We start from the raw sequence: 3,769 nt of genomic DNA on the forward strand, positions 1-3,769 counted from the left end.
GGCAAGCTGGGGGTGGGGGTGAGCTGGGGCTCCCCAGGATGGGTGATGCTCCGACCTTTCCCTGAGCGGCAGTCGCTCTGCCTGTCCCCGGGGTCGGCTGGGCCGGGACTTTCCTCCCACGGCGGCCATGGGGGGCCGGTGTTACCCCCGGCAGCATTTGGCTTGTGCTGGCACGCGCGTGCACCAAGGCCGCGAGGATCCTTCTGAGCACCGAGTCAGACGTCCTGGACGTGGGCCACCGGCTTCCACCCAGCGGTTCCTCCTCTGAGCTGAGCAGCTCAACAGAGGGGATTTAAAATTTATTTATTTTTTAGCCTGGTTTTCTAAGGCAACAAGGCTGACGTGATGGCGGTGGCTGTGTGTGCCGGTGTCTGTCCCGTCCGCAGTCCCCTCCGCCCCATCTCGGAGCTGCCAGCATGGCTCGAGGTGGTGGCTCCTCGCACAAGGAGGGGTCTGTTCCCGGGCGCTGGGGCGGGGGGGCTGCGCTGGACCCCTGGGGGCCGCGCGGTGCCCGTCCGTCCCATGGCCAGCGCCCTTCGGGGCTGGAGTTTGTCTTCGTGCCTGTCCTGTTAACATACTTCTAATTAAGGAAAATTGTCCCCAGGAGCAGTGTTTATCCATGGAGTACGTTGCCGTTACAGAGACGGTCTTGTTCTCCGGGGGAGAGGATGTCTGTGGAGGGAAGAGACAGAAATTCCTCCAGATTATGGTATTATGTAAATGTATCAAATGGATCATTCCCTATAAAAAGGAAAGTAGGAAACCAATGTATTTGAGAAGCCCTGGGGACTGCATTCCTGACGAGCCTCCGTTCCTCTTCTGGAGGCATTTTTGAACCGAAACATTCGGCCACGTTTCCAAGCCCTTTTCCGCAGGAGCCACGTGTCGTTGGCTCTGCCGGTGCCCGGTGCCGCGGGGTGCGGCTGCCCGCCGGCGTGTCTCACTGGGTGGCGAGTTGGACACGGCCCCCCCTCGCCCCGCGGGCTCTGGCTCGGGTGGGTTTTGCCGGGAGCAGGAGGAGGCAGCGCCCCAGGGCTGCTCTCTGGGCGGTTCTGGCGCGCTCTGCCCGCGCCGCTGCTCACCTGCTCCCTCAGCTGCTGCACCCCAGTTGCCTCAGGCGCTTGTGTCCTGCTGGAGCTCATGTTAGGTCTGACCCACCGTAGCCAAAGCAAAAAGTGTGGGTTGTTCTTAGTAGGTGCGCTTGGACGTAAATATTTTTTTGCTTAAAACAACACGCAAATGTCAGCAGCAGGGCTCGGTCCAGCCCTTATCGATCTCACGTGCTGGGGCAAGGGTGAAAATGCACCTCAGCAGAACGGGGGCGAGGACCGTTGGTGCCAGAGCTCTGTGCCTGGCCCTGGGAATGGCGATGATTTCCAGGGGGTTCCCAGCAGAGTGGGACCTCTCCTGAGCAGCACCCCTGTCCCTCCCTGCTCCAGACGCCCCACGGCGAGAGCGTCCTTGAGAGGTGGGATCGTTCCAGACCGCTGCAGCGCCGGGCACTTATTTCCAAGTGCTCTCCCACTCTTTGCACCTTCTCCACTATAGGTGGCTTCTCTTCTATGCTTAAGTGTGCACGGGCAAGCTGCTGAGTTGCTCACATCTTAATTGCAGCTGTTTCAGAACTGTGTCGAAATCCATGTTTTAGTCTGAGAGAAGATTGCGCGTTTCCTTCCTCCTTGTGTCAGGCCACAATTGATGTATTTGCAGACTGCACAACAACTGATTCATGCAGAGGAAAGTTATGCGCTGGGTCAGCAAAGCTCGTTCCCCAAAAAACCCACAGCCTTGCGGTGCTTGAATGGTCGTGGGGTAAATCAGATGCTCTGTGGCTCGGGTTAAGGGAGGGAGCGCCCGCGGACGGCCCTTGAGGTGTTGACCCCTTGTGTCACGGAGCTCTTAGAGCAGGACAAGATGCTCCCAGCCCAATTGAGCAGAGGGTGAAATTGGGACTGGGGATGGGGAAGGTTATTGCTGAGAGTGCCTGGGAAGGCTTGTAGGAGTTGATGGGGCCAAGAACTTCTTGAGTGGAGGCTAGAGGCTTCTGCTGCCTCCTGGGGCAGCCACTGTCCCTGAGCGTGCCCTGGTTGTACCACGACAAGTCTTAGCCCAGTGTCGGAGGAGTCTGGGCTGGAAGAGGCATGTGGGAGCCCTCTCCTCCGGCCAGCTGGCCCCTGCGGTGGCTCCTCAGGGCCACTTGGCCCTGGAGGCTGCTTCAGCCGATGTCCATGAGAAGGAGTAGGGAAGATCCAAGCACAGTGTGATGTGGATTATTTTGTGGCAGGGGCTTCAGCAAAAGCTTGGTCAGAATCACTCGGTTCATGTTGAGCGTGAAACCAGGAAACATCTGTGCAGGGTGGGTTTCAGAGTTTGCTGAAGTTGCCAGCCCGCCCTTGTTGAGCAACGTGCCATTTGTGCACTGATGAGCTTCTTGATTCTCCCTCTCCCCTCTGTCCTCCCTTCGTCTGCCCTTTCCCAAGGAGGGCAACAGTCAAAGCCCGTGTCAGGCACTGGTGCTCCTGGCCGGTGCCTCTGCGGGGCTGGCTGGCGTGGACGACGGCTCGCTGGCCAGGCGAGGTTGGTTCCCTTCTTCCAGGAAGAGCCTTTAAAGTTGACATTCCCTGTTCTCTGCCCCCACAAGCTCGTTTTCAAACGCTAGCAAGTAAATAAATCTTGGGAAATTAGTTTTGCATGTTGCAATTGCTTGCAACGCCCAGCCATGGTTGAGCAAGGAGGAAGACTTGACTCTGGGATGGGAATTGGGGGGGGGGGATGCACTCGCCAGCCCCACTCCACTGCTGCTGGTGGCTGTGGGCAGGAGGAGGGGGGTGGTCACTGCCCCCAGCTTCTTCCTTCTGTGAAAGTTGTTCCCAGGACCCCTCCAATGCCGGGAACAGGCTGGTCCCTGCTGATGCCCCTGGGCTGGGCATGTCTTGCCAGCCGTGGCACGACCTCCCCGGGCACCCACTGTCCTGCCGGCGGGACACGTGGCACCGGGGGGTCTGTGTCCCTCACTCCTCCCCTCTCCCAAAGCCAAATAGTTAGTGGGGGGAGAGCTGTCTGCAGGCTAACACGAGGGGTTAAAAATAGACATTTGCTAAATTAGCTTCCACTGAAAGTTCAAGAGGAAATCCAGGTTTAGCTGAGGCTACAAGAAAGAGCTGAAAATAATAATAATAATAATAAAAACTGATTCCTGTGAAGGAGGGGGGAGGATGGCGAGCAAGGAGAGAAGGAGCAAGCTGAAAAACAAAAGCCTTTGAGGAGGGTAATGCTTTCCAGCTGCAAAAATACAGCCTGAGAGAAGAGCAAGTGCTTGCGTCATCCCCAGCTCCCCGGCCCAGCGCTGCCCCGCTCGGAGCTGGGGCCCGGCCGGGAGACCCCCGGGAGGGCCGGGACCCTCCGCTCTGATGGGGAGAGGCGACTGTGGCGGAAATGGAGGGAGGGAAGCTGCAGGCCCCAGGAACCGAGTGGCTGGAAACCTACAGCTTCTTTTGGCCCCGTTCCCTTCTGAGCCCTGTGCAGCCTCCGAGCGCCGCGTTGGTGGACGGGTCGGATGCGGCTCCGGCTGAGCAGGACGTGGCCGGTGAGGTGACAGCAGCCCTGTGACACCGGGGGCTTTGGAAGAGGAGGATCAAGGTGCGGGGAAGTGCTGGGGACAAGGCAGCGACGGCCGGGCCCTCCCCTTGCTGGAAAAGCCAAAGCCTGCGGCCGGGGGAGTCTGCAGCCCCGGGCGGGGGGTGAGGGCCTCCGCACCGTCCCGCCGGGC

At 59.4% G+C, this 3,769-nt stretch overlaps 1 protein-coding gene across 6 annotated transcripts in view; it reads left to right on the forward strand.

Moving 5' to 3' along the window:
- Nucleotides 1–3,769, forward strand: part of LRP1 (LDL receptor related protein 1) — a 56,280-nt gene that overhangs the window by 12,698 nt on the left and 39,813 nt on the right. The gene's annotated exons all lie outside the window — the stretch shown is intronic.

This window comes from Athene cunicularia, unplaced genomic scaffold, assembly GCF_003259725.1.
Source record: "Athene cunicularia isolate RWA unplaced genomic scaffold, athCun1 SCF_42, whole genome shotgun sequence".
In the NCBI taxonomy this organism is placed as follows: Eukaryota; Metazoa; Chordata; class Aves; order Strigiformes; family Strigidae; genus Athene; species Athene cunicularia.